The 21507-nt window shown below is 44.3% G+C and overlaps 1 protein-coding gene across 3 annotated transcripts in view; it reads right to left on the bottom strand.

Annotated features, from left to right (window-relative positions):
• PPT2 (palmitoyl-protein thioesterase 2) overlaps positions 1-21203 on the bottom strand; it is a 68981-nt gene extending 47778 nt beyond the window's left edge. For 2 of the 3 annotated variants that reach the window (XM_083355678.1, XM_083355680.1), the window contains exon 1: positions 20755-21203. The gene's annotated coding sequence lies outside the window, so the exon portion shown is untranslated. The remainder of the gene's footprint in view (positions 1-20754) is intronic. The other variant, XM_083355679.1, reaches the window with a different exon arrangement.
• Between the last annotated feature and the right edge of the window lie 304 nt (positions 21204-21507).

Raw genomic sequence — 21507 nt, 5'->3', positions numbered from 1 at the left:
TTAGTAAACGAATGGTTGTAAGTCAAGGACTACCTATGTACAAATCTGATGCAATGACCATCATGGAATTATTGGTGAGAAATAACACCTTTCAATGGAAAACATCTGAGAACTGTATCAGAGGCAGTGTGGTGTTGTGGTTAAGATGACACCAAACTGGGAGAGTGTGTCTTTTACTCTTCCTCTAGACCAGACATGTCAAACACAAGGCCCGGGGGCTGGATCCGGCCCGCGAAATGGTTTCATGTGGCCCGTGAAGCCATCCTGGAAACAGTGAGGGAACGGCCCCCACTGCCTTGGCCCTGGCCCAGAGACCCTCCTTCTGCCAGAGACCCTCAGATCTGTCCCACTCCTGCCCAGGCCCCCATAGGCACCCTTGATGCGAACGATGTAGAGCTGGCCATGCCCACCCAGTAGGCCATACACACACGCCCACCCAGTAGGCCATGCCCACCCAGGCCATACCCACCCGGCCCCCTGAGGGCAACCGCAATGCTGATGCGGCCCTCAATGAAATTGAGTTTGACACCCCTGCTTAGACAGGAAAGTTGTTTGGGTGACTTTGTTGTTGTTTTTCTCTCTGCCCAAGGTCATTGTGATGGAAAAACACAACGGAGGTGGGAGACTGGACAGCCACTTGTCAGAAATAGTAAAGGGTCTCTTGCTTGAGCAGGGGGTTGGACTAGAAGAGTGGTTCCCCAAACCTTTGGGCACCAGGTACCGGTTCCATGGAGAGAGGCTGTTGCGTGGACCAGAGTGGGTGTGGTTTTGTCTGTTGCCTGCATCCCATGGATGGGGCTTTGCTTGTTTGCGTGGCCCAGTTGCCGGCATGCCGCAGCCCAGTACCGCTCCACAGAACAGGGTTGGGGACCCCTGGACTAGGAGACCTGTAGGGTCCATTTCAGTTCTGACATTCTGAATTCTATATCATGTACAAGTGCCTTTAGTCGATCAAAATCAAGGACCAGGCATAGATCGAATAAACAAATCAGGGTGGTGCCTATTTCCAACCAGAGTGGAATCTTTGCTAAACCGCTGCTTAATAGTTTAAGAGTTCCTTGGATCCAGTCCAACATAGCACTTCTCATGTTTTTGTTTGTTTGTTGGAGGAGATCATCATCTCCTGCGGCTGGTCTTCCGTTTTGCCACCCCCCGCCGTGGGGGTTTGGAACCACTCAAATGGTACCGCCCCAGACGCTTAATGGATCCCCAAAGGTTCCAGGCGACGCTGGGGTCCCCACCTGCCTCCCTCACTCACAGCTCGGCCGAGGCCCTAGTGGAGGCCTGGGAAAGGACGGCCACTGAGGCTCTTGACCGAGTTGTACCCTTGCGGCCCCTGACCCGGCGCAGATCCCGTCGGGCTCCATGGTTCTCTGCGGAGCTCCGGGAGATGAAGCGTCGGAGACGGGGCCTAGAGAGCGGTTGGAGGTCCAGCCGATCCGAACCCGACCGATTGCGACTAAGAGCCTATATTAGGTCTTATCTCGCTGCAATTAGGGAGGCGAGGTCTAACCACTTCGCCACCCTTATTGCGTCCGCAGATAATCGCCCGGCCGCCCTGTTTAGGGTGACTCGCTCCCTCCTAAATCAGGAGGTGAGGGAGGATCCCTTGCAGGGACGTGCCGAGGAGTTTAACCAACATCTGTCGGACAAAATCGCTCGGATTCGGACCGGTTTGGACTCTGACTGGGCAGAGTCTGACGATCAGGACACGGGTGGTCTTGTCGATATCATCTGGGAGGAGTTTGATTCTGTAACTCCGGAGGAAGTGGACAGGATCATGGGGAGGCTGAGCACCACCACATGTTTACTGGACCCGTGCCCTTCCTGGCTGGTTTATGCAGCCCGGGAGAGGACACGCAGCTGGTTCCAGGCAGTTATATCGGCCTCTTTGAGTGAGGGTATCTTCCCCGCCGTCTTGAAGGAGGCGGTGGTGAGGCCTCTCCTCAAGAAGCCTGCCCTGGACCCGGCTGTATTGAACAACTTTCGTCCTGTCTCCAACCTTCGCTTTCTTGCGAAGGTTGTTGAGAGTGTGGTGGCGCATGAGCTCCCTTTGGTCCTGGATGAAGCGGATTATCTAGACCCGTACCAATCGGGTTTCAGGCCCGGGTACAGCACGGAGACGGCATTGGTCGCGCTGGTGAATGATCTCTGGAGGGCTCGGGACAGGGGGCATTCCTCTGTCCTAGTCCTATTAGACCTCTCGGCGGCTTTCGATACCATCGACCATGGTATCTTGCTGCGGCGTCTCAGGGGATTGGGAGTGGGAGGCACAGTTTTACAGTGGTTCTCCTCCTATCTCTTGGGACGTTCGCAGTCGGTGTTGGCAGGGGGGCAGAGGTCGACCGCGAGGTCTCTCATTTGTGGAGTTCCTCAGGGGTCGGTCCTCTCGCCTCTCCTGTTCAACATCTACATGAAGCCGCTGGGTGAGATCATTCGTGGCTTTGGAGTTGGGTACCATCAGTACGCTGATGATACCCAACTTTTCTTTTCGACCCCAAACCACCCCAGTGATGCCCTCAACGTGATGTCCCGTTGCCTGGAGGCGGTTCGGGTCTGGATGGGGAGGAACAGACTCCAGCTCAACCCCGACAAGACTGAGTGGCTTTGCATACCTTCGTCCCGGGTTTATTCGGACATTCCACCTCTAGTTATGGGGGGTGAACTATTACCCCCCGTAGATAGGGCTCGCAACTTGGGGGTCCTCCTAGATTCACGGCTCACTTTGGAAGACCATATAGGAGCCGTGACTAGGGGGGCCTTCGCACAGGTTCGCCTGGTGCGTCAGTTGCGGCCCTATCTTAGCCGGGACGATTTATGCACGGTCACTCATGCGCTCGTGTCCTCTCGTCTGGACTACTGCAACGCTCTCTACATGGGGCTGCCCTTGAGGACTACTCGGAAGCTCCAACTGGTACAGAATGCAGCCGCGAGAGTGGTGTTGGGAGTCTCCCGATACTCCCACGTTACGCCTCTGCTCCGTGAGCTGCATTGGTTGCCAGTTGTCTTCCGGGTGAGATTCAAGGTACTGGTAACGGTATTTAAAGCACTCCATGGCATGGGGCCGGAGTACCTCAGGGAACATCTGCTGCCGGCATCAAGCTCCCTGCGCCCTGTGCGTTCCCACAGAGAGGGCCTCCTCAGGGTGCCACCGATCAGAGAATGTCGATTGGTGGCCCCCAGGGGGAGATCCTTCTCTGTGGGCGCTCCGGAGCTGTGGAATCAGCTACCGGTTGAGCTCCGGATGGCGCCCGATCTTCGCTCCTTTCGTCGCGATCTTAAGACATTTCTGTTTGTACAAGCCGGCCTAGCCTGAGGGGGAGTGTTGGGGTTATTTTATTTTTGTTTTTTTAACTTTTCTGGGGGTTTTTAGTGTTGTATTTATACTGTTTTAATTAGGGCAATTTGTTTAATCTTTTTTAATGTTTGTATTCACTATTTTATTCTGCCCTGTGAACCGCCCTGAGTCCTCAGGGAGAAGGGCGGTATATAAATGTTATTAAATTAAATTAAATTAAATTTCTGTACGACGTGGTCTGTACTGAGTGGGTGAATCCCATCTTGTTTATCTATTTTGTAATGTGTTTTTTTTAAATCACGTTTTAAGAAGCCACCCAGAGTTACTTCAGCGTCAGGGCAGCTCCTAAACCTAATAAAATAGTTAAAAAAATCAATGAATAATAAATTGCTGATGTAATAGCTACACCATCAGTTGAACTGATAGATTTTATTTTTTTACTACAGCGCTGAGATGTGATATCCCGGAGTATACCAAAGGATTCACCTGTCTCATGACTTTCTGCTTTTATCTACTGCAGGCAACGCTGCCATTGCTAAATGCCAGCATGGCTTTGTCGGAAAGCAAGTCATGGGAGATAAATCTTCTCTGACAAGGTAGTCACTTTGGTGGACAGGGGAAGGCACCAGGCTAGAAACCAGGAGACTGTGAGTTCTAGTCCCACCTTAGCCGTAAAATCTAGCTTGGTGACTTTCAGCCAGTCTCTCTCTCTCTCTCTCTCTCTCCCTCTCTCTCTCTCTCCCTCTCTCTCTCTCTCTCTCTCTCTCTCTCTCTCTCTCTCTCTCTCTCCCTGCCTCACAGGGTTGTTACTCTGGGGAAAATAGGAGAAGGAAGAAGTACAGGTAGTCCTCAACTTACAGCCATTCATTTAGTGACCATTTAAAGTTACAACGGCACTGGAAAAGGTGACGTATGACTGGTTTTCACACTGGCAACTGTTGCAGCCTCCCCGTGGTCACCTAATCAACATCTGTGCACTTGGCAACAGGCGTGTACTTAAGATAGTTACACTGCCCCCGGGGGTCATGCCATCACCATTTGTAGCCTTTCTAACTGGCTTTCGACAAGCAAACCCACTTAACAACTGCCTTGCTTAACAAATGGTGGGCTGAGTTATGGTTATAAACCAAAGAGGATGTCTATTAGATTAGGCCTTTTCGACCTTTTCACTCATTGGGCCACTTTTAGGATATGGCGGCAACATCTGAGTACCACCAGTCGCCTAGCAAGGTGTCAAAAATTTGATGACCAAAAAAAATAAAATAAAGGAAAAAAGTGATAAAGTACAGGTAGTCCTCGACTGACAACTGTTCACTTAGTGACTGTTCGAAGTTACAATGGCACTGAAAAAAGTGCCCCCCCCAAGCCACAGCAGAGCAAGACACCTGCCTGCCCGCCCAGTGGCGCTCTTCCTCCTGTCCGAGGTTTTCATTGTTGTGAGCATTTCTGTTGAGGATTGGCAGCAGGGGTGGGTGTTTGGTTTTTATCCCCCCCCCTCTGCTGGGTGGTTGCAGCAGGTTTTGGTCACTTCACATGACTCTGGGACACTGTGTCCGTCATAAATATGAATCAGTTGCCAAGCATCTGAATGTAAATCACAAGACCTTGGAGATGTTGCAATATTCCAGGTGGTCGGCACTTCTTCTGGGCTCAGCAGAAGCACCAGGATCAGTGCTGAGCTCCAGCTGAAGCCCGGCGCTGATCCTGGCGCTTCCACTGAGCCCTGACAGCCCCGAAGAAGCGCCAATCAGCTGAAAAGCATCAGTGATCCTGGCGCTTTCACTGAGCCCTGACAGCCCTGCAGCTCCAGCCATCTCTTGCTCAGGCTTGTGTGGTGCTGCCACCAGTTCAGCTCATTCCCCTCCCCCGCTACCACTTTTCTAGGATGGTCGCGTACCACCTGCCAGGTGCCAATGTACCACAGGTGGTACCCGTACCACTGGTTGAGAAGCCCTGTGTTAGGTAATGTCTGCCTCCTTGAGTTATTTATAAACAAATAATAAAGGCAAAATAAAAATAAATCACCTCCCCTTGATTGCACCAAAGCTTTTGACAAGATTCCACTTGAAGTTCTCACTGACAAGTGCAATTTGGATGACACTACATTCAGGTAGACCCACAACTGGTGGGCTAACTACAATCAGATCCTCAATAGCACTGGGTCTATACTGGGTTGGAAAACAGTTAATCAGCGGAGTCCTGTCTTGGAGCCAGTAGAATTCAATATTTTTATGAATGACTTGAGGGAGAGATTTGATAGCTGCTTATCGCATTTGTCATTGGATTGGAGAGTCTAGCCAACGTTGGAGAGTCCAGCCAAACCCCAGAACAAGATTGCAGTTCTAATCTGTATAATTTGGAAGATTGAGCTAAGAGGAACCAGATGTTCTCAACAGGGAGAAAAGTAAGGAGGAAAAACATTGAGCAGAAATACAGGAGGGATCCAATATTAGCGCTCAGGCCCATTAAATGGCGCCACATAGAAGATGAGCAGGAGCTATTTTCTATTGCCAGAACAATTAGGAGCAGAAATGATAAGTTGCAGCAACCTAGTTTTTAGTTAAATACTGTATAAGGAAAATCATCCTGGTGGTAAAAACTTTCAAGCAATGGAGCAATCACTCTAGATCAGAGTTAGGCAACCTTGGCTCTTTTATGACTCGTGGACATGGCTGGCTCAGGAATTCTGGGAGTTGAAGTCCACGAGTCATAAAAGAGCCAAGGTTGCCTAACCCTGATCTAGAGGCTGTGAGCTCTCCATCTCTGGAGGTTGTTATGGGAAAATTGGATAACACCTTCTCAAGGATGGTTTTATTTTTTTTTCTGCATATAAATAAGTCCTCAATTTATGACCCGGCACTTAGCAACCATTCAAACTTATGATGGATCTCCCCAGGACCTGGTTCCAAAGTTACAATGGCCATTCCTGAATCATGTGACTGCAATTTGGGTGCTGAATTGGCCAGCATTTTTGGCTGTTTGCAGCATCACACAGTCACAAGACTGCGATTTTTGCCAAAAATCAGCACTTACTTCTGGTTTCCGGCAAAAATTCCCCCAGAAAACAATAGGTTTGCGTAATGACCGCAGTGTTCACTTTAAGGCTATAATGTTTACTTAACAGACACCACAAAAGAAGGTTGTGAAAATGGGTCTGGTTTCATGGTGAACTGCTTGACAAATGTCACAACTCACAAACCCTAATGAACAGACTTCCTTATGGTCGTAATTGGAGGACTACCTGGATTGTAGAAGATTGCAGTAAAGGATCCATTTCACCTCCACTGATCTGGGAATCCTGTGACGAACTGCTGCCGTGCAAACTGGTTTTATGCTATTGCTAGATCATGAATTCAACTATTTCAGTTCTGAAGCTTGACTGACCACAGTTCTCAAAGAAACTCTTTATTATCATACTGGAGAAAACAGATTGTTCCAGAGAACGTCTCATTCATTGCAAAGCATATATTTACTATCAGTCATGACTTTGCTCACAGGAGGACAGATTCCAAAATATCTAGAGAAGGATCCACAGATACAAGAATGAGGTGATAAAACTCGGGTGGGACAGTATGAATTGTACTGCTTCAGACCAGGAAATCTTTTTCTGGCAAAACTGAGAGAGGAGCTATGAAAGACAACTTATTTCTGGCTTATGGTTCTGTTTTATTTGGAGGAATAGTGACTGACACATCTTGAAGGACAGGATAATCAGGCCACGATTTTATGACTCAAGGTTCAAATAGTTCTGTTAAAAGGTAGATCTACAAAAGACTTTGAATTTCAAACTCTGGTTTATAAACTTCCCTTGCTTCCAGACAAAGATGTTGGAATATTTCTGGCACGTCAGAACAGCTTAGGCTGGAGCAGGATACTTTGGATTGGAATTTTTTTTCATCCTGAAGCTCTAGACACCTCTGATCTATAGGTCAGGGCTTTTCAACCAGTGGTACGGGTACCACATGTGGTACATTGGCACCTGGCAGGTGGTACATGACCATCCTACAAAAGTGGTAGTGGGGGAGGGGAATGAGCTGAACCGGTGGCAGCACCGCACAAGCCAGAGCGACAGACGGCTGGAGCTGCAGGGCTGTCAGGGCTCAATGGAAGTGCCATGATCAATGCCAGGCTCTAGCTGGAGCTTGGCGCTGATCCTGGCACTTCTGAGCCCAGAAGAAGCGCCAATCATCTGGAATGTTGCAGCATCTCCAGGGTCTTTTGATTTACATTCAGATGCTTGGCAACTGATTCATATCTATGATGGCCACAGTGTCCCAGGGTCATGTGAAGTGACCAAAACCTGCTGTAACCACCCAGCAGATGGGGGGGAATAAAAACCAAGCACCCCTACCCCACCCCTGCTGCCAATCCTCAACAGAAATTCTCACAACAATGAAAACCTCGGACAGGAGGAAGAGCGCCGCCGGGTGGGCAGGCAGGTGTCTTGCTCGGCTGTGGCTGGTGGGGCACTTTTTTCAGGGCCATTGTAACTTCGAACAGTCACTAAGCGAACTGTTGTAAATCGAGGACTACCTGTACTTCATCACTTTTTCCCTTTTTTTCTATTTTCCTCATCAAGTTTTTGACACCTTGCTAGGCGACTGGTGGTACTAGGATGTTGCTACCATATCCTAAAAGTGGTACATTGGGTGAAAAGCCCTGCTGTAGGGTATCAACAGGTGGCAGCATTTCTGTATTGTTGACAAAAAAAATGTTGTACAAATATGTCCATGAAGCTACCAGGAGTTAAGTACAGCTTGAAGGAGTTCTTATTTGTACCACTATAGAGGGCGGGGAGGGGCGGGGGAGGAAATACTTAACTTGCAAGCAGGACACAAGCATCCCAAATATGACTCCTCTGCTGCTTCTTTCTACACCAGCAATTCCTTGCAAAGTTGTTCTCTGTTTGTGGGGGTGTTTTTTATTTTAATTCCCCCATAAGCAAACAACAGTCTAAAAGTAGAAGCTTCTGACCTCTATCGGAATCAGGACCTGCGTAAATTCAATCCAGCATGGCATGGCCCAGTTCTTCTCCTTCAGATCCTCTCTTCCCTTCATGAAATAACTATTAAGATAGTTGCAAGAATTACGGTAATGCAAGAACTGGATGGTGTAAGAGACATTGTTTATCTGCTTCATATGCATATGTGGTGCAAGTACCATATATATATTTTTTTCTGTTTTGCAAAAGAGTAGGTCTTCAAAGAGTATTTCTTAACTCAGCCTCATAAGTTGGACATGCCTAGCTGCATAGGAGAATTGGGGCTGTTTCAACATGACAAGTAATTCAGTTTGGCCATCATCCTTCCTTCTTCTTCTTCTTGCTGGAGGAGGAACGCGGGCAAGTTGTCAACTCATGACTCAACTTCAAGTTAACTTACTGTCCAACTCTACAGCAACAAAATTTACAAGGGTGTCAAGAGGCAAGCAAAACCTCTACTAACCCAGGATGACGGAGAGCTGTAAAGTGACTCACGATGATCAGGTACGACCTGCTCAAATGTTAAGCAAATAAAGCTTACCAGGTGAAAACAAACGTGAAGTGGATTTAAGGAGACGCAACTGAACAAGGCCAGAGAAGTCAACTTAGGCCAACCAATTGCTGAATACAGGATTTATAACGCAGGATGCAGTTGAGATACTCCTGAGAAGCAGACATTTTGTTTCTACTTAAAAATCACCTGTGGCAGCTGGAAGCCTTACTGAACAGCTTCTACCAATCGGATATTTTACTCAAATCTGATTCCCTTTTATTTCACCCATGATTCCAATCTTGCCCTTGACAAGACTACTGTTCTATTTCCTCCGATGATAACTTCCCTTTCATCTTTTCTTTTGTGGACCATGTAGGTCACCCGTTCCACATACAACTTGATTTCAAACCCTGCTTCTCCTGGCTAGGCCTTTGTAAACTATGTTTCAACAATATGCTAAGTTGTAATCACAAATCATAAGATTGTGATTTAATCATGATTTTATCACAAATCATAAGATTATACATGCTAAACAAATTATTGTTCACCCCTCCCACAAGCAGGTTAAACTCACACAATACTCTAAGCTAGTGTTTCTCAATTTGCTTGGACTTTTAAGTCCCAGAATTTCCCAGCTAATATGGTTGACTGGGAATTCTGGGAGTTGAAGTCCATGCATCTTAAAAGTTGTCAAGGTTGAGAAACATTCCTCTAAATTAACTACAGACTACTACCTTGCCTGGCTAGTGAAGAATGTTCTCCTGCTATAGTGCTTTTTCACACACACACACACACACACACACACACACACACATTAATTGAATAATAAAAAAGACAAAAGACAAAAAATACAAAACAAACTAAACATTAAAAAAGATACATAAAAACACCACATATGCACATATTATTCCCCTCTAGTTGAATACTGATTTCTACATTACTACAACATTAGTTCAATAAGTTCTTGAAGTATTATTTGTTCAATAAAAACTATTGCTTGCCTTTCACTGATACAACGATCTCAGCAAGCAGTGTTGTATTTGCATGGCTTCCCCTTTATCTGGTGCCTTTCACAACTCTCAAACAGATTGGTTGACTTGTGCAAGCAATTATATTAGGTAACTACTGCTGATAACAAGCCACCCAGAACTTGTGATGGAAGCTGCTTTACAGTCCAGCTGTGTGGATTTTGATGACAGATAAGTTGCATCAATGAAATAATTAAAACTGCTGATTTAATAAAGTCGACCTACTTACATGGACATACAGTATAACAGAAAACATTGTGTGGGGGAAATCTGAATAGTCCCTATGATGTCTGTTAGTTGCATTGGCAAAGGGAAATTTTCCCTGTTCCCACAAGCTTACAACTCTACTAAATCTATTCTGCAAGTTTGGAAGTTGGGAGCTTGTCTGGATCTGCTTTTAGGAGTAGGTGACAATACGAAATGAGGATGTAGATAGGACAGTGATGGCGAACCTTTTAGATACCGAGTGCCCAAACTGCAACCCAAAACCCACATGTATAGTCGGGTGCCGGGTGGGCGTGGCTGCAGTGGTAACGGCAGATTGGGTGGGACTAAAAAGTTCAATCAATCAATTCCAACTTTGCGAGATCTTTTTTTTCCCCGCGAGATTGAAATTGATTGATTGAATCTTTCTTTTTTTTCTGCACACGGCGGTGGAGGCCTAAAGCGAAAAGGTTTTATAAAACCCAGCTGAAGGCCTAGGACTGGGGCAACAGCGCGCGTGCCCACAGAGAGGGCTCTGCGTGCCACCTGTGACACGCGTGCCATAGGTTTGCCACCACAGAGATAAGAAGTTCTGGTTATGGAGTTAAGATAATCTGTATTTTTATACAGGTAGTCCTTGACTTACAACCATTCATTTAACAACCATGTGAAGTTACAACAGCACTGAATTTTTTTTTACTTACAACCCTGTCTTCACAGTTACACCCATCGTAGCATCCCCCCTTGTCATATGGTCACTCTTTGTGACCGTCCTACCCAACTATCTCAGGGGCTACCACAAAGAAGAGGGAGCCAAGCTATTCTCCAAAGCACCTGAAAGCAGGACAAGAAGCAACGGATGGAAACTAGTCAAGGAGAGAAGCAACCTAGAACTAAGGAGAAACTTCCTGACAGTTAGAACAATTAACCAGTGGAATAACCTGCCTCCAGAGGTGGTGAATGCTCCAACACAGGAGGTTTTTAAGAAGAGACTGGACAGCCATTTGTCTGAAATGGTATAGGGTTTCCTGCCTGAGCAGGGGGTTGGACTAGATGACCTCCAAGGTCCCTTCCAACTTTATTATTATTATTATTATTATTATTATTATTATTATTATTATTATTATTATTATTACTATCATTATTATTATTATTATTACTATTATTACTATTATTACTATTACTATTATTACTATTACTATTATTACTATTATTATTATTATTATTATTATTATTAACTTCTGACAAGCAAAGTCAATGGGGGAGGCCAGATTTACTTAACAATTGCATGATTCACTTAGCAACTGCAATGACTAGATTTACAAATGTGATTTAAAAAAGATCATAAAATCAGGCACAATCCCCCTTGCTTAGCAACTGAAATTCTGGTTCCAAAGATAGCAATAGTACCTAGCATTTAGACTTATATACTGCTTCACAGTGCTTTACAGCCCTCTCTAAGCAGCCTACAGTCAGCACATTGCCCCCTCCCCCAACAATCTGGGTCCTCATCTTACTGACCTCGGAAGGATGGAAGCCTGAGTCAACCTAGAGCTGGTCAGGATCGAACTCCTGGCAGTCGGCAGAATTAGCCTGAAATATTGCACTCTAAACACTGCGCCACCACGGTTCATGATGGTTGTAACTTGAGGACTTCCTCTGTAGGTTTAGTAGTATTTTAAATTGTGACCTGGTTCATGGTTAAATCTGACTTGCTTGTCACTTTATCATTCCAAGCAAGTCAACTTGTTTAATGATGGTTAAACTGGAGTTTAGTGCTATGTGTGAAACCTATCACTGAATAGTTTCAGATTATAAAAATGTTTTAAAAAGAGAGAGAAATGCAATAATACAAAGGGTAGACAGAAAGGATAAAGAAATGTCAAAAAGTATGCTATGCACATAAAGAGAATATAATATTTATTGCCATTATTGCTAATCATTTCCAGTATCATATTTTCTGTTATTAATGAAACCCATTTTATCTTGACATTCTACACCATTATAGTATAGCCAGAAACCACAAGAATAAAATGCTTATTAAAATATATCAGTATTCAATAAAAAAAATAGGTCTGTTCAATTCCCTTCCTCTAAAGAAAGTACATGAATATATGCTTAGTATTATAGTCCAAACATTAATAGCAAATAATTGTACTGAAAACAGAACTGCACTGTGCCGAGGATCATGAATAAAAAATGGACAAGAAAAATGTATTTTAGGTTACTTAGAAATATAAGAATAAAAAATGCCTGGGAACAGATACAAAAAGCTGAAATATTTAACAGTACAATCTTCTGCATGTCTCCTCATAAAGAAACTTCAAACAAGCTTATTTTCAGATAATTTTTAGATTGTAACCTCAATCCTTTTAAAGTCAGTATCTAATGTTGCCATCTGAAAATGTTAAAATGTTACTTTTGGACAAAAATTATAAAGTTACAGTGGTAACAGCCAACTTCTTAACTATTGCTACAAAAATAATCCCTTAGCTAATACTGGTACTTTAATATGTTTTAGTTTTGAAATATTTTACATAATACCTATCAATGTATGTTATCTATTCAATTGTTTTATGCTTAGCCTCTTAGTGTCATGATTCTGACTAATGAAACTAATTATAGCTGGACTTTGCTGTTCATATCATTATACAAGAAAGAAAGAAATTAAATGTCAATCATAATGCTGTTGCTTTGACTTGGGGTAAATCCAGGCATTGTGGCTTGTAATTCTGAACTTATAGCTTGTTCAACCACATCAAGCCAACCACAAGTTATCACAACAAATAAATCTGTGGAAAGATTTCCATTACCCAAGTGCCAGTGAATAAAGCCTTTGTCCAAAAGATGGACTACACACCTACACCTTTGCACACCTAATCCCTGATCACTTTGTATTCATATAGACAGCAATATGGGTACAGTTGCAAGAAAAAGTATGTGAACCCTTTGGGATTACGTGGAGTTTTGCATGAATTGGCCATAAAATGCGCTCTAAACGTCATGTAAGTCACAACAATAGAAAAACACAGTCTGCTTAAAATAATACGACACAAACATTAGCTGTTGTCATGTTTTAATTGAACATAAGGTGGAAACATTCACAGTGCAGGGTGGAAAAAGTATGTGAACCTTTGGACTTAATAACTGGTTGACCCTCCTTTGGCAGCAATAACCTCAACCAAACGTTTCCTGTAGTTGCAGATCAGACTTGCACAACGATCTGGAGTAATTTTGGACAACTCCTCTTCACAAAACTGTTTCAGTGTAGCAATATTCTTGGGATGTCTGGTGTGAATCGCTCTCTTAAGGTCATGCCACAGCATTTCAATCGGGTTGAGGTCAGGACTCTGACTGGACCACTCCAGAAGGCGTATTCTGTTCTGTTGAAGCCATTGTTTTGTTGAATTACTCGTATGCTTTGGGTCATTGTCCTGTTGCATCACCCATCCTCTGCAGAGCTTCAGTTGGCAGACAGATGGTCGTACGTTTTCCTGCAAAATGTCCTGATAAACTCTGGAATTCATTTTCCCATCAATGACAACAATCCGTCCAGGCCCTGAGGCAGCAAAGCAGCCCCAAACCATGATGCTCCCTCCACCATGTTTTACAGTGGGGATGAGGTTTTGATGTTGGTGTGCTGTGCCTTTTTTTCTCCACACATAGTGGTGTGTGTTTTTCCCAAACAACTCAATTTTGGTTTCATCTGTCCACAGTATATTTTGCCAGTAGTGCTGTGGAACATCCAGGTGCTCTTTTGCAAACTTCAAACGTGCTGCAATATTTTTTTTGGACAGCAATGGCTTCCTCCGTGGTGTCCTCCCATGTACTCCATTCTTGTTTAATGTTTTCCTTATTGTAGATGTGTCAACAAAAATGTTACCATGTGCCAGAGATTTCTGTAGGTCTTTAGCTGACACTCTAGGATTCTTCTTTACCTCATTAAGCATTATGCGCTGTGCTCTTGCAGTCATTTTTACAGGACGACCACGCCTAGGTAGAGTAGCAACAGTGCTAAACTTTCTCCATTTGTAGACAGTCTGTCTTACCGTGGACACATGAACATCAAGGCTTTTGGAGATACTTTTGTAACCCTTTCCAGCTTCATGCAAGTCAACAATTTTTGATCGTAGGTCTTCTGAGAGCTCTTTTCTGCAAGGCATGGTTCACATCAGACAGTGCTTCTTGAGACCAGTAAACCCAAAACAGGTGTGTGTTTTTAAAGGGCAGGACGGCTGTCATCAACACATCCAATATCATCACACTGATTGGAATCAAGGTTGGCTCACTCCTGGCTCCAATTAGCTCTTGGAGAAGTCATTAGGCTAGGGGTTCACATACTTTTTCCACCCTGCACTGTGAATGTTTCCATCTTATGTTCAATTAAAACATGACAACAGCTAATGTTTGTGTAGTATTATTTTAAGCAGACTGTATTTTTCTATTGTTGTGACTTACATGACGTTTAGAGCGCATTTTATGGCCAATTCATGCAAAACTCCACGTAATCCCAAAGGGTTCACATACTTTTTCTTGCAACTGTATGTCTAGTTTAATGAAGAGAAGAACTTGCGGTGACATGAGAGCAGTGTTCCAATATCTCAGAGGATGCTACAAAGAAGAGGGGATCAAGCTATTCTCCAAAGCACCTGAAGGCAGGATAAGGAACAATGGATGGAAACTAATCAAGAAGAGAAGCAACCTAGAACTAAGGAGAAATTTCCAGACAGTGAGAAAAATTAATCAGTGGAACGATTTGCCCCCAGGAATTGTGAATGCTCCAACACTGGAAGTTTTTAAGAAGAGATTGGACAACCATTTGTCTGAAATGGTATAAGGTTTCCTGCCTGAGCAGGGGGTTGGACTAGAAGACCTCCAAAACCCTTTCCAACTCTGTTCTTCTGTTCTTCTAATTCCCAGAATTCCCCAACCAGCATACATCTCAGCATACATCTGCTGAGATTCAGAAACACTGGATTAGTGAGTTAATCCAGGGCCTGGATATCCCACCCTATTAATATCTTGTCAGTTCCTGAGTTAATATTTTAATTACAGGATTTATATGGATTCTGTTGTATCACAGGGCACTGTTTGAAAGATGCACGCTGTTGTCTTTGTCTTCATTGTTAACCTTTGTGTACTGGTTTGGCTACTAGATTTTTTTTGTTGGATTTTTGTTGGTTTTTATTTTATATAAGGTAAAGGTAAAGGTTCCCCCGCACATACGTGCTAGTCGTTTCCAACTCTAGGGGCCAGTGCTCATCTCCGTTTCAAAGCCGAAGAGCCAGCGCTTGTCCGAGGACATCTCTGTGGTTATGTGGCCGGCATGACTAGACGCCAAAGGCGCACGGAACGCTGTTACCTTCCCACCGTAGTGGTCCCTATTTTTCTACTTGCATTTTTACGTGCTTTCGAACTGCTAGGTTGGCATAAGCTGGAACGAGTAACAGGCGCTCACTCTGTTATACGGCAGTCGGGATTCGACCCGCCAAACTGCTGACCATCTGATCGACAAGCTCAGCCTCCTAACCCACTGAGCCACAACGTCCCTTCTTTATTTTATATAGGTAAAGTAAAGGTAAAGTTTCCCCCGCACATGCGTGCTAGTCGTTTCCGACTCTAGGGGCCGGTGCTCATCTCCGTTTCAAAGCCGAAGAGCCAGCGCTTGTCCGAGGACGTCTCCGTGGTCATGTGGCCGGCATGACTAGACGCCAAAGGCGCACGGAACGCTGTTACCTTCCCACTGTAGTGGTCCCTATTTTTCTACTTGCATTTTTACGTGCTTTCGAACTGCTAGGTTGGCAGAAGCTGGGACGAGTAACAGGCGCTCACTCTGTTACGCAGCACTCGGGATTCGACCCGCCAAACTGCCGACCTTCCAATCGACAAGCTCAGCGTCCTAACCCACTGAGCCACCGCGTCCCTTTATTTTATATACTTCACCTTAAAAGAGCACAGTCACACTATTATTATAACCATTTCCCTAATCCCTGAAATCTCTTCCAACCTTTCTGTACTAAACAGTTGGTTAAATATTTTGATGTCACAGGATGTGAAGGTGAGCCATTGTTTCCCTGCTCAGTTATGGCATGACTATTCAACAAGTTTGGTACTCTTAAATAGGAATTAGTGACTGTAAGTGCTATAAATAAGCATAAACTAAACATCTTCCTGAACTGTGATGGCTGCTTCATGCAAACACTAAACAAGCCAAAATCCTAATCCATGATGAATCCAGTCATCATATGCAAACTAGGGCAAGGAGACCACAGAAAGAGGAAGCCTGCTGGATTCCTCAGAGTGATCCAATGAGATTGATATAAACATTTATTTGGTATTTACTCTCCTGGAAAACACCTGGCCTACATTGACTTCCCTGACATGGCGTTCTTCTAATACATGGCAATACCAATGCCATCATCCCCAGCCAGATGTGGTTGTTTATATATTAATTCAATTTGTGGGTCCACCTATCTCAATAAGAGATCCTGGCTACCAAAATATTCCCATGTGCCTGGGGAACAACAGGCTCAGGGATCTGCTCTAGATTCTCTAAATCCCAAATGTTTTACACACAAATGTGTTTCTCAACCACCAGTTCGAGAGACAACTTATTACTGCCATAAGGGGCTGTTCTGTTCTGCTTATCTTACCAAGGAGAGCAGCTGAAATGCAAATAGTCCTCTACATGCAACATTTTGTTTAGTGACTGCTTGAAATTACAACAGGACTGAAAAAGTGACATTTTTTTCCACACTATTATAGCATATCCACTGTCACATGATCCAAAGTCAGATGCTTGGCAACTGACTCATAGCTATGACGGTTGGGGTGTTCCGAAGTCATGCGATCCCCCTTCCAAGACCTTCTGACAAGCAAAGTCAAGGGGGAAGCCAGATTAGCGATACTAACTTAACAAATGCAGAGATTCACTTAACCGCTGTGGCAAGAATTGTCGTAAAATGGGACAAACCTCACTTAACATCTGTCTCGCTTAACAGAAATTTTGGACTCAATTGTGGTCGTAAGTCAAGGACTACCCAGCTTCCACTTAGGCTTCATTCATACAGTGGCACGAGTGAAAAGGTTTAAAACAGCAGAAGTGGTTGTTAAGCTAACATTAATTGCAACCGCAGCAATGTATGAAGTGCAATTCTGGCTGCACCACAGTTTGTGACCTTGTGTGCCCAGCAAATCAAACTTGTAAACACGGTTAAATTAAACTTAGACAAGGCACACTCTATGGAGCAGTGGGCTAATGCCTCCTTAAGTAACACCAGCTGCTTGCAATTATTGCAGGTTCGCATCCCACCAGGCTCAAGGTTGACTCAGCCTTCCATCCTTCCGAGGTAGGTAAAATGAGGACCCAGATTGTTGGGGGCAATAATCTGACTTTGTAATAATGCTGCTTGGGGGGGGGGCGAAAGCCCTAATAATAATAAGCAGGCATATACATAGAATGAAGGCTATTGCTAAGCACATTTGATTTGTACTTAGATTGTAAGCCGCCCTGAGTCTTCGGAGAAGGGCAGGATATAAATGGGATTAAAATAAAAATAAATAAAATAAAAATAATTATTCTCTTCAGTTTCAGAAAAAGTAAAAAGCTGGGTTTGGGGGTTTTTAAAAATAAACCTGAAATTTTAATTCTGCTAAAGAAGATAATCTGCTGAGCTGAGCACGTGCTCAAAAATATGCATCCTCCCATTCTACTGTACCCTTTCAGCATTAGCAATGTTATGTGAACTGTAGAAAAAGAGTAAAGAATATTTTATTTTATTTTTATTTTAATTCCATTTATATCCCGCCCTTCTCCGAAGACTCAGGGCGGCTTACAAGCTTAGCAGTAGCCTTCATTCTATGTATATGCCTGCTTATTAGGGCTTTCATACACCCCCCCAAGCGGCATTATTACAAAGTCAGCTTAATTGCCCCCAACAATCTGGGTCCTCATTTTACCTACCTCGGAAGGATGGAAGGCTGAGTCAACCTTGAGCCGGGTGGGATGCGAACCTGCACTAATTGCAGGCAGCTGGTGTTACTTAAGGAGGCATTAGCCCACTGCTCCACCAAGGCTACTATTAAGCAAAAGAAAAGGCATCAGATAAAAAAGGAAACACAAATATAGCTAAATCTAGCTACACAAATACTCTTTACTGTGCTTTTCTATTTTCTACCCTTACAACATTCTCTCTTACAAATCTGTGAGAATGGCAGTCATATTTTGCTCTAAGCTAGAACCCTGGTTTATAAACATGATGACTCAGTTCACACAATATAATAAAACAAAACTTCACATTATTAAAGTATGAAAGATGAACTACGCCAAGTTGGGTACTCAAAATACACAAGCTATGATATACAGGTAGCCCTCAATTCACAACACTTCATTTAATGACTGTTCAAAGTTACAATGGCACTGGAAAAAAAGTGATGTATGACCGTTTTTCACACTTAACAACTGTTGCAGCATCTCCATGATCACGTGATCAAAATTCAGAATCTTGGCAACTGACTCAGTCGCAGTGGTCATGTGATCAACATTTGCACCCTTCTGACAAGCAAAGTCAATGGGGAAGTCAGATTCACTTAACATCCATGTTACTAACTTAACAACTGCAGTGATTCACTTAACAACGGTGGCAAGAAAGGTCGTAAAATGAAGCAAAACTCACTTAACAACTGTCTCACTTAGCAACAGAAATTTTGGGCTCAATTGGGATTGTAAGTCGAGGACTACCTATTCTAAATGTGTCACAACTGCTTATGTACAATACACTAAATCAACCATGGACCTGCTTTTAAATTCCTTTGGGGGCCACAGACCACCAAGACTTCACTCAAGATTTATTCATACCATTTTTTCAAGCCTTCACAGACCCCCTGTGATAACTTTATAGGTCCCCCTGGGGTCCCCGGACCACAGTTTGAGAACCACTGTGCCAAATCATAATTTATTACCGTAATAGTTGGCCTCACACATGCTAAAGCAAGGCAAATGAACTGTTCTAGGTATGCACACAATCTATGTCTCCCCTCAATAGCATGGAAGCTCTGGGCTCCACGTGTGGGACTTTTTTTAAAAAAAAATCTACAGTAGTTTTGCTCTTGTGGTTTTTGAAATGAGACATTTGAAAACTTTGCATGTCTCTTTTTCCTAGACTGTAGTCACTTCCTGACCTGGTTCCAAATATCAGATTTTCCCCCACCCCATCAAAGAATTACCAGATCACAACCTCCTCGTAATCTTACACTGCAAATGTCAATGAGGCAATCATTTACCAGGTCAAACATCTGTTTGTAGATATAAAAAGTGCTGCATTTATTTATTCTTCCTGTTTCCTAAGATTGCATGACAAAGTCAGCCAACCTTTAGAATGACTGAGATGGAAAACAAAGAAAATGTGCTTTAATGAAGGCTGATTCATGACATGGCAAAATCCAAGAGTTAGCTACCGCAATAGCTAACTTAATTACAAAGGAAACAGTTCCTACAGAGGTTCTAGCACTACAGTTAACTGTAACTGAAACACACACTACACAATTACCCCCTTCTATGACACCTGGCATCACACACCAGGCATGCTGGCTCAATAACTCCCTAAGCTCAAATGTCATTGGCCAACTTCCATCCAAGTCTTTCACCAATACAGGTAGCCCTTTGATTTACGACCAGAATAGAGCCCAACATTTATGTTGCTAAGCGAGACATTTGTTAAATGAGTTTTGCCCCATTTTATGACCTTTCTTGCCACAGCTGTTAAGTGGATCACTGCAGTTGTTAAATTAGTAACACAGCTGTTAAGTGAATCTGACTTCCCATTGACTTTGCTGGTCAGAAGGTTGCAAGAGGAGATCACGTGACCCTGGGCAGGGGTAGACAACCTCGGCTCATTTATGAGCCTTGGTGGAACCTTTTTATGAGCCTTGGTGGAGCAGAGGGCTAATGCCTCCTTAAGTAACACCAGCTGCCTGCAATTAGTGCAGGTTCGCATCCCACCAGGCTCAAGGTTGACTCAGCCTTCCATCCTTCCGAGGTAGGTAAAATGAGGACCCAGATTGTTGGGGGCAATTAAGCTGACTTTGTAATAATGCCGCTTGGGGTGTGTGTGAAAGCCCTAATAAGCAGGCATATACATAGAATGAAGGCTACTGCTAAGCTTGTAAGCCGCCCTGAGTCTTCGGAGAAGGGTGGGATATAAATGGAATTAAAATAAATAAAAATAAATAAATAAATTTATGACTCATGGACTCAACTCCCAGAATTCCTGAGCCAGCCATGCTGAGGAGAAAGGGAGAGGTTTCCAAGCTGAGCCATCCTGCTGCAACTGTCATAAATACTAGTGTGAATCACTTGCCAAGCATCTGAATTTTAATCACATGACTACAGGGATGGTTGTTAAGTGCGAAAAACATTCATAAGTCCCTTTTTTTCAGTGCTGCTGTAACTTCAAGCAGTCACTATTTTTTATTTATTTATTTATTTATATTTATATACCGCCCTTTTCCGAAGGACTCAGGGCAGTTTACAGGGTGATTAAAACGAAAAATAGAAGAGTTAAAAACAATTTAAAAAATTACATCCATCCCTGAACAAATTAAAAAACCCCGTTAAAATTAAAATTAGACAAACTGCTGTAAATCGAGGAGTACCTGTTTACAGAAAAATCCCTCCGTCACCAATCTTAACCATACCAGGAACTACTTAACCGGCCACCCACCCTATACACAATGTGTTGTGTGAACTCACCCTACCATCCTCGGTAACGCCACATCACGTGAATACAAGAATCGTGTACCCCGTGCCTCGATTTCCCCGTGTCCCGTTGAGCCGGCCCGAAATCAGATTCCGACCTGTCTCCAAAAAACACAGCTACGAAACACAGCGAGGGAGTCCCCAGGCCTCCCGCCAAAATGAATGGGCAAAGGCCTGTCGCGAGTCGATCACCCGGCTGATCCCGCGTCCTTTCCGAGCGTGCAAAAACGGTCCCCGCGAAAAAAAGAGACTCCCGTGTCACGGCCCGACGAGTCGTTCCTCCTCCATCTCCGGCTGGCCCGGAGAAGATGCCAGCCAAGGGAGGCGGAAGAAAGCGAGAAGCGCCTGCCTGGCTTTGCAAAAGCCGCTTTAGCTTCCCCAGTCCGAGCTGCCTGCGCGCCGGGCGGCTCTTAAAAGGCACAGCAGCTGCGGGCAAGCCGCTCTTCTCGGCGGAGGGCGAGGAAACAGCGCCGATGCCCTCCCGGTTTTTTTTAAGTAAACCGGCCCCGTCCAGGATCCTTGTTTCCACCCCCCCTTTGAAATCTTTCCCTTCTCGGATTTGCAAGGGATGAGATGGCAAGAAGAGTCAAGGCTGATCCTCGGCTTTGCCCCTGCCGGCGCCCTCTAGTCGTTGAGAGACTACACAGCCCACGATCCTTTAACTAGGGGGGGGGGGGGTCTTCAAACTTGGCCCTTTGATGACTTGTGGACTTCAACTCCCAGAATTCCTTAGCCAGCATACTTGGG

Source organism: Vipera ursinii, assembly GCF_947247035.1.
Source record: "Vipera ursinii genome assembly, chromosome: 2".
In the NCBI taxonomy this organism is placed as follows: Eukaryota; Metazoa; Chordata; class Lepidosauria; order Squamata; family Viperidae; genus Vipera; species Vipera ursinii.
This window is presented reverse-complemented; position numbering and strand designations above follow the sequence as displayed.